At 49.1% G+C, this 17,193-nt stretch overlaps 1 protein-coding gene across 1 annotated transcript in view; it reads right to left on the reverse strand.

The window, feature by feature from the left end:
- The window catches only part of RASA2 (RAS p21 protein activator 2), a 1,321,178-nt gene that overhangs the window by 1,152,161 nt on the left and 151,824 nt on the right, over positions 1–17,193 (reverse strand). The window lies entirely within an intron of this gene.

Genomic DNA, 17,193 nt, shown 5'->3' on the forward strand with positions numbered 1-17,193 from the left:
AGCACTTAAGAGTCGACAACGCTCTGGCCTTGGCAAGGACCTCCCTGCAGTCTCGCGTCAACTCATACCCTCCAAACTCTAAGGCTGCAGGAGCCAAGCCTTCAGGTTCAGCGACCCAGGATCATGATGTAGGGTTGCGCCTCCTTCTCTGGAGAGCAGATCTGGGGGTGACCTTGACAGGCTGAGAAGATCGGGGTACCAAATCTGCCTTGGCCATGCCGGGGCGACCAGGATCATCCTGCATCGCCACTGTTTAAGTTGACTGATGACTCGCAGCAGGAGAGGCGACAGAGGGAACACGTACAGAAACAGGCCTTCACACGGGAAGGAAAACATGTCCCCCATGCTCCTTGGCTGGTAGAACCTGCTCGTGAATTTCTGGCATTTGGAATTTGTCGCTGTCACAAACAGATTGATCTGGGGTCTGCCCCACCTGAGGACGAGGCGGTCCACTTGATCGTGTTGAAGTTCCCACTCTTGGCAGGAGCGCAGCTCCTTACTGAGGGAGTCAGAGATGGTGTTATTGAGACTCCTGCCAGGTGAAAAGGGAGGAGGAACATCTCTTGGGCGACGGCCAAGTGCCACAAGTCCTGTGCCTCTCTGGAGAGCGCTGGGGATCTGGTACCTCTCTACTTACTGTTTTAGAACATTGCAGTGGTATTGTCAGTGAAGACCCTCACCACTTTGTCTTTGAGGGTCGCAAGGAACAGCTTGAGGGCCCAGAACACTGCCCACAGCTCCAGGACATTGATGTGGAGATCCATCTCCTCTGGCAGCCACAGACCTCTGGCGTGGAGACGTCCGGTGTGGGCTCCCCAGCCCTCCAGGAAGTGTCTGTGGTGACCGTCTTGGCGGGCTCTGGAAACCTGTGCCCCCGGCGTAGTTGGAGCACATGCCCACCATCTTGTCCTCGTCGAGAGGAGTCTTGTCTGCGAAGCTTCCGGACACCTGGATCCACCGAGCGTCCAGGAATTCCTGAAGGGGTTGCATCCGCAACCTGCAGAGCCGGATCAGGTAAATGCACGGCAACATCATGCCGAGCTGAGTCTTGATGGTCCGCACCACGTCAGTCTTCAGTGCCAACAGCCGTTGCACCTTGCCAGGCAGGGCTGCTATCCTCTCTTCTGAGGGAGCCACCAGGCAGGAGACCATGTTGAGCCTGGCCCCCAGGAACAGCATGTTCTGCGATGGTATCAAGCAGGACTTTGGATAGTTGACGGAGAACCCCAGATCCGTCAGCATCCGGACGGTCGTCTCCATGTGTTCAACGGCCACATCCCTTGACTTGGCACAGATGAGCCAGTAGTCAAGGCACGTGTACACGCATATCCCCTGTAGAAGCATGTGGGCCGCCACTGGTGCTAGGCACTTCGTAAACACCCTGGGCACCAAGTTCAGTCCGAAGGGGAGGGCCATGAATTAGTAGTGCCTTCCCTGTACCACAAAGCATAGGAACTTCCACGTCCCCAATCACGAGAAGCATTGGAAGTAGGCGTCATCCAGATCCAGCAACGTCAAGAAGTCTCCTTCCTCCAGTTGGCCGAGCAAGTGCTACAACGTGACCGTCCTGAATTTTTGGAACTTGAGGCATTTGTTGAGACGCCGCAGGTCTAGAATGGGCCTCCAGCCCCCAGTCGTCTTCTTTACCTAGAAGTATCTAGAGTACACTTGGGAGCCCCGGAGTTGCTTTGGAACCAGCTCTAGTGCCCCTTTTCTTATCATGGCACGTACTGTCACGACCCTCGCCCAAAACCCCCTCTGGCAAACCCATTGGCCAGATGGAGTGAGGACTCGGGCCTCTAGAGCCTGGCATCCTCTTCAAAAGCCTTCATGGGGCCAGTCCTGGCACCTATGGCGCCAGGCTCATACACCATGAAAAACAATGTGCTTGGGAACTACTTTATTGTATTGTCAGCCAACATGGAGGCATCCACATAGCTTGGTTCCTAAGAACCAAGCTATGCGGTCTAGTGTTTTGGGTGTGGTAGCCTAGGGACTACTTTACCTGGACTATTTTGTTGGGGCTATTTAAACCACACCCGAGCAAGACAACATGCTTCGCGTTACTTTGCAGCTTGCAACGTGACGCTCACCGTGTCCAGCTATTCCCTCCAACCTCGGAGAAGCAGAACCTGCAAGGAGACAAAAGGAACATCATTAGCAGCAGCATCTTACCTGCAGTCTTCATCTTTAAACACTCGCAGCTACTGAGAACAGCTTCCTCGAATCTACACGCCTCCTGGACAGAATGACCTGAAAGAGGAAGATAGAGGCAACATTAAAGAAAGCAGTAGAGACATTTACAAATTACAAACTGCTCAAAAGGCTTACCTGGCTGGTCGCCTCTCGGCTGGCACCACTCGCGCTGAAGAACACCGCAACCTACAAGGAAGGAAAACACAGGTTAGCAAAGGCAAGACTTCGCAGCGCTGCACATAGCGCTTACTTACCGCATCATAGCGCTCTTAATGCGCCATCATTTACAAGCGGGGCTCAACCAAGCCAGTTTGCCGTGCTGAAGCTCCGCATACCTAAGGGAGAAAAAAAAAAAAAAAAGACATTTTAAACAAAGAAAGGCATGCAGGATAGCAACAAAACTAAAGAACAGCAATAAGACCTACCTGAACAATATCATACGAGCCGGCATCAGTGAAGTAACTGGACCGCACTCGCCCATGAAAGACAACGCGCCCCTGCAAAGAAGGCAGGACGGACAGCACGCCTAATACTACCACAAGGTGAGGAGAGGGCGCCAGAGGGACTGAAATCATACAGGGGTGGAGGGAGGATACTTACCCCAGTCGGTCAGTCTTGAACACACTCCTCCTGTATTTTCAGGCAGAACCTTCCCCGCAGATCACATCAGGGCAAAGCTGAGAAGCATACCAGCGAGTAACCCGGCTGGGTGGCGTCCCTGTGGATACCAGGTGACCATTACACGTACTTCCTGTAGGAGCTGGGGGATGTGCTGCTCCTGCCTGGCCACCGGAGGTATCCGCAGACAATTCTGCTGGAACTCGGGTGTGTCCGTGGGTGAGAGCGTCCAGCATCTATCGGTTGGTGGAGATCTTCCGCTCGCTGACGAAGCCCACCAGCCGGCCTGCCACCGGGGTACATGGTTGGTTTTCCCCCGACTTCCTGGCCGGTTCAGTCTTGCTTCGGGGCCTGCGTGCCATCTTGGGAGCAACAACAGCGTTAGCTACCTCCACCGAAAGCCCTGGAACGGCCTTTGTAGGCCTCTTGGATCATGGACTGGGAGAGTTGACGGTACAAAGAGGAACCTCCACTGAAACCCTTCGACAATATGCCAGACTTCCCACCGGATGCACAAAAGGACAGGCGGGGTCGAAGAGTGCCCAAGGCCATTTTAGCGTCCGTCTTAATGGCCTACAACAACTCATCAACGGCTTTTCCAAAGAGGTTGTCTCCATCAAAGGGCAGGTCCAGAACCCTCGTCTGGACTTCCTAATGAATGTTGGTTGCTTTCAACCAGCCACGACGACGGAGGCAGACACCATTCCCTACCCATCGGAAACCCTGTGTCCGTGACGTCCAGGGCCACTGTAATTGACATGGTCCGATGACACCTCCCCCTCCTGGAGGATGGACAGGGCCTCAACCCACTTGTCGTCGGGTAGGAACTCCAGCAGTGGGGTCATCTTATACCACAGCTCCCTGTTGTATCTGGCCAGGATTGCAAGGGCATTGGCTGCCTCGACTACTGACGGCGCTGAGTAGATTACTTTTCTTTCCATGGCATCAAACTTCTTTCCTTCGCTATCCGGAGGGATGGAGGAAGATGAGGGGTTAAACAACTTCTTACTTGCTGCCGCCAAGACCACTGAGTCCGGGGAAGGCTGTGAACTTTTTTTCCAGCTGATCCCTTTTGGCCGGGGATGTAGCCGGGTTTCTCATCAAAGCCAGGCCCCCCCCTTCCCAAACATCGTCCAGTAGAGGCACCACCAAGATGGTATTCCTCTTGGCCTTACGTCGCCGATATAGGAAACCTTCCTTTCTGATCTCCTCTGGTGTCAATTGAAGGAGTTCCGACGCACTGGCGACAATGGCATGGAACAACCCCACCTCGTCCGGGGGAGAATCCCTTCACTGCGGCGAACCACCTGCTGTGACCATGTCATTGTCCGTGCCAGCAGCCGTCGTGTCCGTCCCCGTGTCTCTAGGGGGTGGGACATGTGTGGCGGTTTATGCAGCGGCGTAGGGTGCCGCTTCCTCTTTTTCTTTGGAGGTTGGTCCGGGGCCAGCAGTGTCATCGGCATCAGTTTCTGAATCTTCGACATCAGGGTGTGCAATGTCGAAAGGATGTCCAGTGATGCATCCCTCAGAGGGGTCAGGCGGTAGGCTTACTGGGCCCTGCGCCGTTGGCAGGTCTGCCGTCGTCACCTCCATTGGGATTTCTGCAGTCGTCGTCCTCCTCGTCCGAGGAAGATATATCCGTGCCATGGAGTATGGTTGAGGCCTTCCCCTGCCCCCTTTTTGCATCCAGGGGTGTCGGGTTCAGGCTCAGGGATGGCATCCTCTTCTCAGGGGTAGGGATACTCTGGGCACTGCCGGGGCTACCTTGGCTGGGACAGCCACCTTGGCCTTCGAGAGGGCAGCCACCACCAACTCGATTGTCGACTACTTCACCTGGGCCACCTGGGCCTTCTGGCATACGTCTGTCTTTTCCTGCACCTTCTCTGGCTTTTCCCGCAGCTTCCCCGGGTTAGCCGATTTCCCCTTTGAGGAGGAGCTGGAACCATGGAGACAAATGGTGAAGATGAGCGCGTCCTGCCCGTCTCGGGACCCGCTTGTGCAGTGCCTCCGACAGAAATTGACTCGCAGTGCTTGGCCTTGTCTTGGGCCCCCATGGACGGAGCACCCTCAAAAGGACTTAGAAGTCTGCTCTTCGGACCGGCCGGTCCTGGGTGAGACATGCCCCTGATGGCGCTGATCCACGCCGCCAGTCTACTGTGGCAATCCTTCACAGTTTGTTTAGAAAACCCAAGGCAGATTTCGCAATACGCTTCCCTGTGATCGGGATGGAGACAGTAGAGGCACAGGAGGCGATTTCCCTCTACAAACACATTCCGCAGCTGGAGCAGAGCTTGAAAAAGGAGCTGGCCTCCTCCTTCTCTTCCGACATGGTCTGGAATGCGGAGTAAGTCTGATGGCCTTCTGGAATCTTCGATGAAACTTCGATGATTCCTGCCCTCGAGGGGCAGGAATCTTCGATGAAACTTCGATGATTCCTGCCCTCGAGGGGCGTTAGAATTCACAGACAAATGGATCCCAGCTTGTCGGCCAATGTAGAGAAAGAGCACACAGGCTCTGTTTGACAAAAATAACTTTTTACTGAAAAAGCGTGAAAAACGTATATCAGCTCCCAGAGCAAAACACAAGGACTCCCAAAACGTAAACGTGCAGTAAAAATCTATCTGAAGATGGCTGCCAGAGGAGGGGCTCAATGAGAGTGCAGTCATTGGCTGGGGGCAGTATGACCCAGAGTACAGTGATTGGTTTAGAGGAGAAATACAGTTTGTAAGTTAAAGTGAAACTGTTTTTTTCTTTTACCGAGGATTCCCAGCCTGACGACGGGGAATATTCATGAGCATGTGAATCCATGCCAGACCCCATGCTGGAGAATATGGTCACCTGGAAAACCAACCATGCTGACCAAGCACAAAACATTAGAAATTGCATCATCATGCTCTCATCAAAGCATGGCCAGTCCCCATTATTGATTTGTCTCTTGCATATGACACCGATCATGGAGAATGTCTACTAGGCATCATGCTGCTCCTCAATAGCTGAAATAGTACCATAAGAGTAAGGCAGACACTCGGGATACGTTTTTTCAGAAGGCACAGCTTTTCCACATGGGTTTTGACCTTGCATCTTCAAAAGGGTGCTTGATCAGTGAAACTCTAAAAAGTGGTATGCAAGTATACTTATTGAAGGCTTGAGGCCTCCTCTGCACAGAACCATTGAGAGGATAATCGCAGACTCAAACGAGAGCAAGTAACAAAAGAGGGCCTGACAGCTAATGCGTTGGAGAAACCGAGTGCATGCATTCATTCTCGTGTAGTAAAGACAGCGACAGCTTGATCTTCTTGAAAGACAAACAACATTGCTACATATTTACTATAACGGAACAATTCCACAAAAACCTACCTTACCCACCAGACCTCCAATTATATATGGCAAGCCCATCTATTCAAGAGTCTTCAAGAAACGAAAAGTAACCGTTTCGCTCTTGGGATGAGGGCTCCCTTCACTCTTCCAGTTTATAGGGGTAGTGTAAAGGAGTCTGTTGCATGTTGGAGCACCTCACCTGAAACCTGCTGGAAGGTGCTTCGAAACACAATTCTGTTGTATAAGCGCCTAAGAAATGCTCAATAAAATAAAATAAAGCTGTCGCCGAATGGAGACCTCGATCTCCTCCTTTACATGTACTGGTCGTTTTCCATCAGTTCCGACACAAGTTCTTAACCATAGCCAGTTCATATCATATGGCCCCCGCAGGGGTCCCTCACAAAAGGCTGACTCAGCAGCTGCCATGTTATGCTTATTCAATTCAAATAGGTCCGCAAATTAATGGCAACACTGAGGCATGGCAAACGATAATAAATCTATGGTTATAATTCCGGCCATCTGCATTAGCTCAAAATGGAAACGGTTGTAAGGCCAATGATGAAATAAAGTTGGGCATACATTATATTTAAAAACAAAATTATGTGACCAGAGTAAAAAAACGACTATAGAAAACAAATCTGCTCCCTCGTGTCTTTCAGCGAGGAGGGTCTTTTTTCGAATGCGAGCCTCGAGCCCAGTGCCAAGTGGCTGCTTCAAGGTGCCTTAGGTGCCTTGGCAGAAAGCAAAATAAACAAGTAAATTAATCAATAGAAACAGTTCATTTGCTTGGTCTATTTGGTGCGCTGACAGTTACACAGAGCCAGCTAAAATAGTTCCCACAGGAAATGGCTTCTTTGGGGCTCAGTATAAATACGCATCAACAAAGCAGCACATTAAACAAATACAAAAACTTAAACTCAAAGTGACAAATGAATGAGGCAGCCCAGACGCTAAAAAGGGAAGGTAGTTAATAAAATGCGGAGACAAACGTTACTATAGAGGGGTGAAATCAGCTGTCTAGTCCCCCCCCCCCAATAGAGTAATCAGTATAGAAACCAAGATGCAATCTGCAGTTCTGAAATGCTCTAACACTTCATAACTGATGTAAAAATGAGCGTAAATCTCGAAAATATTATCCTGGTCACACCGCTTCATTATTATCCCCATCTGCAGAGCCTTTAAGGCCTGACAGCTGTCCACAATATCCAATATACTCGGACATTCAGAAGATTCAAGGAGTCCATGAACCTCCACCGTGGATTGTAGAGGTATCATTTTTTTTTTAAATTGATTAAGTGCATATGATTGCGTTAAGAACAACCATTCACACTAAACATTTCAATAAAAAACAAAAACATCGTAATATAATTTCATATAAAATCAACATCTAATTATAAAACTTCAAATATACATCATAAGAACAACACAAATCAAAATAAAACAGCTATTGTATTGGCATAAAAGCATTATACAATCTTAGTAACAGTATAGCATCCTACAATTTATTGTGTCAATGCAGAAGCTTCTATCATAGCGATGGCCCTCAGCCATACATGGTAAGCAGCGGAAAACACCACTAACGATTCAGCACCAAATAACATGCTCCAAAACTGCTCAGACTCCTACGTCTTGAATTTGAAACTGCCCTTTTCGTAGTTTATCCAAAGAGCCTTACATTGCAGTATATGACGTTTCTGCTTGTAACCGGCACAATTCACAGAACCGCTGATCCATAGGAATGCCCTTCCAGGCTCCAATATTGGTTAGCACAGGTAAAAGATTGAAACACAAATAAAGGAGAAAACGAGACAAAGCCGGTGTAAGCAGTTTAACTAAGCAACTGCGAGGCATGTCTCCAAAAAATCCTTTCCAAGAATAGACAGCATATTTACACAGGCTAGCCAAATGTGCAAGGGACAACACACGGTCATATGCTCCAATTCTAGAACCTAATTTACTTAGAAACAGAGCCACCTCAGACTCACAAGTGCAAGTCAAGCCCGTAGCCGAGCGATGTAGGTCAACTAGAATCTCCCTTTCCTGCTACCAAGTGCTTCCGAAATAGCGCTTTGAATGATCCATCGTGCAACTCAAAAGCGAGTCGCTTACAGCCCCACAAAATTTGATTTTTACCCAAAGTTTGCAAACTGAGGCTTTCAAGATTGGCATCAGAGACCTTAAGCCCAACTCTAATAGCCTCCATTGGGACTGATCCCGGGAGACCCAGCTGGGAATGCAACATTTTTGCCTCCAGTTGATGAAGCCAGTTTACAGCCTTCTCAGGTAATACTGCTAAAGCATACACGACACCAGGGATAATAGAGATCCTATAAACCAACAGCTTGGCCTCAAGAAAGTGGCCTCCACATTTATCAATTACTTTAAAAACGAGCCACTTCAACCAGGCATTAGAGGGGATAGTATCAGCAAAGTGCTTAAAGGACGGAGTAGCCTTGATGTAAATGCCCAGCTACTAATAGATGTTAGTTTGATCCAAGCAAGTGTCCACAAGGCTCCAACAGCGAGACAGTCTGCCATGTAGCTATGGTCATAATTTTAGTTTTGGCTACATTAATGGTCAAACCATTTAGATACGCATATTTAGAGAGGGCATTGAGTGTTGTAGGCCAACTGCTGTCCTGTCCAGTATGACAGGGTCATCCGCGTAAGTCAGGCAAATAATATATTCCCTCCCATAGTGTGGCAGATGGGTATTTGCATGCTTCAATGCCGGGGCAAAGTCAGCAACACAAATTAAAAAGCAGGGGCGTTAGTACGCAACCCTGCTTAAGCCCTATGTTAGTAGACAGCATCTGAGATAATACAGCCTCCTGGGACAGCCTGACCCTAACACTGCGGTCATTGTGCAAGGGTTTTATAAAATAAAGTAGGGAAGGGTCAATGCCCCATAGTTCCAATTTCTCCCAGAGTTTACACCTGATAACACTGTTGAATGCGGCGCTGTAATTGACATAGCATAAATATAATGAGGTGTCTGGGTTAAGATAAGTGTCTGAGATCAGAGTAAGAAGAACTAAAATAGAAGAACTAGTTACTCTTACCTTGTAACGTTCTTTCGATGGGATGTTCCTCCGACGTATTCCTTATCTTAGATATATATCCTTCCAGCTCTGCTGGCCTCGGAAAATTTTTTCAGTAGAGGGCGCTGCGCGTCGACGTCCCTCGAGTCGATGTCCCTCGACAGCCGCCGTATTGACGCTCGACGTCATCCTGCCTATAAAGGCCGCGCGCAGCGTCCGTTGCTCAGTTCCGTTTTGTAGTCCCCAGTAATGTTTTTGGATTAGACTAATCACCTTGAAGGAGCATAGGCTGCAAACCCACAGGAAGTCATACTGCGGGGATGGATGGGAGGGTCGATAAGGAATACGTCGGAGGAACATCCCATCGAAAGAACGTTACAAGGTAAGAGTAACTAGTTCTTCGAAGGGATTGTGTCCTCCGACGTATTCCTTATCTTAGATAGACTCCCATAGCAGTGGTATTGTGACTGGAGGCGGGAGTAATAAAAGTTATGTTACCCTTCCAGAATGGACAGAGTGTAACACAGCCTTGCCGAATCTAGTTTCTTGACTAGAGGAGGAATCCAGGCTATAGAATTTGGTAAATGTATGTGCGGACGACCATGTGGCAGCCGCACATATATCTCGAATTGGCACCCCTCTTTGAAGGGCTGAGGATGTTGCGATACCCCTGGTAGAATGAGCCCTTAGATTTTGAGGAGGCTCCTTTCCTGCCAATTTGTAGCACTCCAGAATGGCTAAAATAATCCATCTGGAGATGGTTTGTTTTGTTATTGGAAAGCCCAACTTATGTCCTGCATAACCTACAAAGAGTTGGTCTGCTTGTCTGATCTTAGCCAATCTGCTGATATAGAAGCTCAAGGCTCGCTTAGGGTCCAGCCTGTGCAGTCTCTCTTCCTCCTTCCCCGGATGAGGAGGAGGGTAGAAAGAAGGTAATATAATCTTCTGAGTGATGTGAAACTCCGAGACTACCTTCGGGAGGAAGTTAGGCTTCACCTGAAGAACAACTTTGTCCTTGTAAAAGATTGTATGTGGAGGTTTACACGATAAGGCTTGCAACTCGCTAACCCTTCTAGCAGATGTCAATGCTATTAGCAAAACAGTTTTGAGGGTGAGAAGCTTCAATGAACAAGAGTGTAGTGGTTCAAAAGGGGCACCCTTTAGGAAGTTTAAAATTAGGTTTAAATCCCATAAGGGAACTTGAAAAGGTTTCGGGGGATAAACATTAGTTAATCCTTTTAGGTATTGTATTACCAATGGAATTTTGAAGTATGAAGGCTCCTCTGCAGTGCGCTTAAAGATTGATAGCGCTGCGAGATAGCCCTTAATTGTGCCAACCTGTAGGCCTGAATTAGCCAGGTAAAGTAAGAATGACAACACCATAGGTGTACCACAAGAAAAGGGTTCAATATTCTTTTCTCTGCACCAGCTGCAAAATTTGTTCCAACGGCAGCGGTATAGAGTTTTAGTTGCCGGCCTTCTGGCCGAAAGCAACACCTCCATAACATCATCCGGAAGGTCCCAATCCTTGTACCTCAACCTTTCAGACACCAAGCGTGAAGGTTGAGGGTCTTGATGGCTGGATGGAGAACCTGACCTTCCTTCTGCGAGAGAAGATCCTCTCTGTATGGCAGTCGAATTGGAGGGCAGATGGACATGTCTAGAAGGTCCGGGTACCACGTTCTCCTGGCCCAATCCGGGGCAATTAGGATCATGGTCTTCCGAAACCTTCTCAACCTCCTGATCATTTGAGGAATGACAGGGACCGGAGGGAACGCGTACAGAAGTGGGAACTCCCAGTCCACTACGAACGCATCTCCTAGAGCTCCTCTCGGGGGAAATTCCCTTGAGCAAAATCTGTCGCACTTCCTGTTGATACTGGTGGCGAACAGATCCACTTGAGGGGTTCCCCAAAGGGCGAAGATCTCTTGAAGGACTTCCTGAGCTATCTCCCACTCGTGAGAGACTGTGCTCTGCCTGCTCAGAGCGTCCGCTGTCAAGTTCTTCTCTCCGGCTAGGTGAATTGCCGATAGAGAGATTCCTTCCTGAATTGCCCAAAACCAGAGCTGCATCGCCTCTCTGCACAGTGGTAGTGAGCCTACGCCTCCTCTTTTGTTGAGGTAGTGCATGGCCACTGTATTGTCCGTCATTATTAGGACGTTTCTTCCCCGTACAGACGGCAGAAAAGCCTTCAGCGCTAGTCTGATGGCTCTCAGCTCCAACAGGTTGATATGTAGTCTGGACTCCGATGGAGACCAACGACCGCTGATGGTCAAGTCGTTGGCGTGAGCTCCCCACCCCGTGAGTGAGGCATCCGTGACTACTGTTATCTCCGGCCATGGTTGCCAAAACATTTCTCCTTTCAGGATGTTCTCCCGACAGGCCCACCACTGAAGGTCTCGGGCTACTTTGACCGGGATCCGAAGGAGATCTGTCATCCTTCCTGAGAACTGTGACCACTGAGTTCTCAGTGCCCACTGGAGGGATCTCATTCTCAGGCGAGCCTCCGGCACGAGGAATATGCAGGATGCCATGAGGCCTAGCAACCTCAGAAAGTCGTAGGCTGGGAGATATTGGGCATTCTGAAATCTGATGACCATCTGCAGAATATCTCGAGCCCTCACCTCTGGTGGCAAGGCTTTTCCCAGGGAAGTGTCCAGGACTGCTCCAATGAATTGGAGTCTCTGTGATGGTATCATCTGTGACTTCTTTAAATTGAGGGAGAAGCCCAGCTTGTGAAGGAAGTGGCAAACATAATCTAGTTGTCTCTGAGCCTGTTCCGAAGATACAGCTCTGATCAACCAATCGTCTAGGTAAGGGTAGACATGAATCCCTTCCCTCCTTAGACTTGCAGCCACAACCGACATTAGCTTGGTAAAGACCCTCGGGGCGGAGGTTAGCCCAAATGGCAGAACTCGAAATTGATAATGAGAGCTGCCAATTGCGAACCTCAGGTATCTCCTGTGCCTGGGATGGATCGGCACATGGAAATAAGCGTCCTGGAGGTCTAGAGATACCAACCAGTCCTGAAGCTGGAGGGCCTGAAGGATCTGAGAGAGAGTCACCATCTTGAACTTGTCCTTTCGGAGGAATTTGTTCAATTCCCGTAAGTCTAAGATGGGTCTCAGTCCTCCGTCCTTCTTCGGTATTATGAAGTAGGGGGAGTACCAACCCTTGTTCCTTTCCGCTACAGGTACCAGTTCTATGGCACCTTTCTCTAGCAGGTCTAAAACCTCCTGCAAGAGGAGCGGATCTGGAAGCTTCAAAGGGTTGTTCCCCGGTGGATGACTCTGAGGGATATGTAGGAAGGGCAGGCAGTAACCTTGGGCCACTGTCTCCAGAGCCCAAGCATCTGACGTAATAGCCTGCCATTCCGTCAGATGGTGAGTTAACCTGCCCCCTACTGGTGTTCTGTGAGGGGAGACCTCAGAGTGGTTTTGAAGCGGCTGATGCAGTTGCCGAAGGTAAAGTGGCTCCTGCTCCTGCGGGTGCGGCTTTCTTTCCCCTACCCCGTCCACCACGGGTAAATCTTCCTTGGCCTCTTTGAGCCGGTCGTCCCCTGCCCCTTCCATATGAGGAATAGTAACGAAAGGACCGTCCTCTCCACGATGATCCCGAAGGACGAAAGGTATTCTGACGGATAGCAGCTCCCAATGACTTGGCTGCTGCCTTGGACGTTTGCAGTTTCTCCAAACTGTCATCCGCCTTCTTTCCAAAGAGGGTAGAACCGTCAAAGGGCATATTCAAAAGCCTGGTCTGCACGTCAGAGGCAAAACCAGACTTCCTCAACCACGCATGCCTGCGGATTGTGGTACTTGCCGCCATGGCCCTGCTGATACTGTCAGCAGAATCTAGGCCAGTTTGTAGGGTCTCGCACATCGCATCTTTACCATCCCTGATGATGTTTAAAAATGCGTCCCTTTCCTCTCCTTCTTGGAGGCAGTCAGCCGCTGATGAAGCGCACTCCCAAAGGGTGTGGCTGAACCTAGCGAGCGTACAGGTCGCGTTAATAGACTTTAACGCCATGCTACAGGCAGAAAAAACCTTCTTAGCCATGGCATCATACTTTTTGTCATCCCTATCCTGCGGAGCAGTGGGGTATGCAGATGTGCTGCCTGATGAGGTTGCAGCCTGTACAACCAAGCTCTCAGGAGTAGGGTGTTTTGACAAATATTCAGGGTCAGAACTAGCCACCCTGTATTTTGTTGACAGTTTTTTATTTACTGCCGGGATAATTTCTGGCGTTTCCCAGTTTGTCAAAATCCTTCTCTGTAGAGCAGAGTGAAATGGAACCACAGGATCCTCCTGTGGGCCCTTGTCCAGTATGTCAGTGAGGTCATCCTGCTGAAAGGCAGGAGAAGGTGCAGACCAACCCATAAATTCTATGATTCTAGACATCAGAGCTCTATATGGAGTCTCCGCATGTTCTCCTGGGTCTGGTTTGATAAATTCTGCTTCAGGAGAAGTGTCCAAGCCACTAGCTTCCTGAAGTGCATCCTGAAGATTTTTTAATCTTCCTTCCTCAGAGGCGAAAGTCTCTGGCTCTGGTGATGTGGTCCTCTGTAAATCAATATCTTGGTCTGAATCCTCCCTTTCCTCAAAAATCGAGGTTAAAGGGGGATACATTGGTTTTTGGAATGGTATAAACCCCATTTCCAATGCAGAAGGAGCCATCATCACAGGCCTTGAAAACGTCGATGTCGTCGACACCGACGTGAAAGTACTCGAAGGCGCCGTGAAAAGCGTCGAGAAATGTGTACTAGGCCTCGAAGAACTCGAAAGGATCGGAGTCCTGCTCGAGAACGACGTCGACGTTCTCGGCGTCGAGTCGGAGGTCTTTTGTCTAACCGTTGGCTGTGGAGTAGCCGTGGTTCTTTCCTTCACCGGCGTCGATATCGGCGTCGACGTCGGCGTCGACTCGATCGACTGATGCGCCGATGAATCCTTCGACAACGGCGTCGATGGCGCCGACCTCTGTTTCGAAGGAGTTTTCGACGATGGCGTCGATGATGCTTTATCTCCCGATGGCTCGAGGCGCTTTCGGGTTGACTTTTCCGCCGGGTACTGCGACTCGCGGCGTTTAGATTTTTTGGGTTTTTTACCCGGGGTATCACCCTCAGCTGTCTTCGAGGGGGACGAGGCCGCTTTCTCGAAGACGCTTAGCATCTTTTTCCTGAATTCCTCCCACTCAGCTTGCGAGCTGCGTTTTGTGGGGCAATGAACTCTCTCAGGAGAACTCGACGAAGATGACGAAGGGGATCTCCTACGTCTCTTCTTCGAGTGTCTCGATGTCGACGAGTGGTGGGAGCCACTTCGTGATCTAGATCGAGAGTGTTTTTTATGGTGAGGAGACGAACGTCTCGACTCTACCGAAGAAGCTTTCGAGGAAGTTAAAGTTGACCTACCTCTCTCGAGCTTCCCCCTACGCTCCTTCAAGGCTTTCGCCGTCATGGAAAGGCATTCCTCACACTCCGAACTCTGGTGCGTGATTCCCAGACACCACAAACAGACCCTGTGAGGGTCCGTCAACGACATTTTCTTCCCGCAGTCTCGGCACTTTTTGAAACCGGACCGAGGGGTCGTCGGGTCGGAGGAGGATGCCATCGATATCGAGGTAAATAGTAGTTATTATATACGTTATCTTGACGAGAACTGAGCAACGGTGTTCCGAGGCACAACGAAGCGCGGAAAAACGGAACTGAGCAACGGACGCTGCGCGCGGCCTTTATAGGCAGGATGACGTCGAGCGTCAATACGGCGGCTGTCGAGGGACATCGACTCGAGGGACGTCGACGCGCAGCGCCCTCTACTGAAAAAATTTTCCGAGGCCAGCAGAGCTGGAAGGATATATATCTAAGATAAGGAATACGTCGGAGGACACAATCCCTTCGAATGAAAGGTACTGAAACCCTTCCTAAAGCCAGTCTGTTGAATATGTAATAATTGATTTGCCGCAGTCCAAGCTGTAAGCATCTCCAATAAATGTTAGAAAAAATGTTGGAGCTACAGTCGAACATTGCCAGGAGCCAGTAACAGGCAGGCTGCTGGTATAGGCCACATTTAAATACAGGGATCAAAGTAGATTTTTGCCAATATCGTGAAATGACACCGGTTTCTTCAAAAATATGCAAAAATAGCTCTTTCAATAACGCTGCCCAGAGCAGAGGGTCTGTTTTAATCACTGTGTTACACAGTCCATCCAGAACTGTGGCCCTAGAAGCCTTGCACTTTTGATCATGCCATTTAAGTCAGCCCCCCTGACGCGATTCCATACCGAGGACCCAATCATCGATTTCAGGTTAGTCAAGGGGCTATCTTCATATTTATTCCAATAACGTTCCCCTATGAAGGTACCCCAGACCACATCCGAAAGGCCAGACACTTTGATGGCTGCGGAGCCCGATCTATATGACCTTAGCAAATGCCAAAATGTTTTGGAGTTGTGTGTTCTAATCAGTAAGTTAATAAACTTCGAACTAGAGGAAGAGTCTTTGAATCAATATTCACGCAACAAGTGCTAATATTTGGTTCCAACTCTAGCGGCATTAATTCTTTGTTCAATCACCCCAAGAGCACAACTTCTTCTAATTTGACAGAGCTGGGTATTTAGTTCTGTTTTCTTATTGGCAATAACTAGATCAAATAAGACCCCCCGTTTACCAGTGTACCTGCTGCTTACAAGAGGTCTACATTCTGATAGCCAATATAGGCTTATCATCAATTTCAAGTCCCAATTACTACCCCGCATCATATTGCTGCAGTACTTCCCACTACGTGTCAAAAAAAAGACTTGAAATTGGTGATTAGTCATAGACCACAGACGATTCCTCTATATATTCACAGTAGGATTGAAGCACAGAGTTTCACGAGCCTTTACCCTGCCAGCATTACTTTTCAAGCAGAGCATTGCATGGTAACTCACGTCAACCGGTGGACCCAAAGCTCCGGGCATAAATTCAGGATTGTTGGGTTGGCAAAAATATAATCAATGCAACTACCATGCTCACCATTGGACCAGGTTGAGTTAATTTCAGGATCCTTATTCTTAAGCGGACATAGATCACATTTTGCCAATAGCTCCAACCATTCCCTTCCCTTGCTAGAGATGTTTGTCGACCACTCACATTGCTAAAAAAAGAATGATGGCCCTGTGAGTTCCATGAAAGAACTTGAAAAGGAACTCCCTCGGCAGAGGAGCTAGATCAACAGGGCTGCTTCAACACCGCCAACCACGTGCCAGCCAGACAGTCTAGACTGTGCATGCTTGAAGCCCTGCCCATTTGCTACTTAAGTAAAATGATTAGAGGTGTGTCTAATATTTAGTCTCTCGCAAAGCCCAAGGACGAGTGTTGCAATACGATAGGACCAGCTGTATGCATGGCCAGTTCAAAGGCAGATACCATTAAACCCATCTCATAGAATAGCTCAGCAGTTTCACAGATCAACTGCGCCACAATCGGAGCGACAGGGACCCCAGTACCCAATTATTTAAACTGGACACGCTAGACAGTTCGAGAGATTCAATATCCTCTGATTAAATAATGCGCGAATCAGGAATGTAGTGCAATAATTCAAGAAGACATGAGCAGTTCAAGAATGGGCTGGCAGATGACGGGTTCAACTCTACAATGTTGATATATTTTGAGCCAATCCTTCCCGGAAAATCTGTTGGAGGGACCACATTACTGAGCTGCATCTCCCCACTATTGCCAGCACCATCTTACACCCCAGTATGTGATGTTAGCAAAGTATCAGCGGGTTGGGGGTGGGGAGGGAGAGAGCCCAAGCCCTTAGCCAGGTCAGAAGTGTTGTACGAAGTGGCCTGTGATCTACCAGGATTAACCCGCTACACAAGCAAGGCCAAATGGCTGATTTCCGTCTGAGCTGAGGTTGTGTGCATTTGTGCAGGAAGAGAACTGGAAGGATGCATGTCGGGGTAAGCATCTGTGTTAAGATTTAACCATTCACAACCATATCAGCACCCGTCTTTATGCAAGGATTCAACTGTTTGGTTGAAAAA

Source organism: Ambystoma mexicanum, chromosome 10, assembly GCF_040938575.1.
Source record: "Ambystoma mexicanum isolate Mex_15411 chromosome 10, UKY_AmexF1_1, whole genome shotgun sequence".
In the NCBI taxonomy this organism is placed as follows: Eukaryota; Metazoa; Chordata; class Amphibia; order Caudata; family Ambystomatidae; genus Ambystoma; species Ambystoma mexicanum.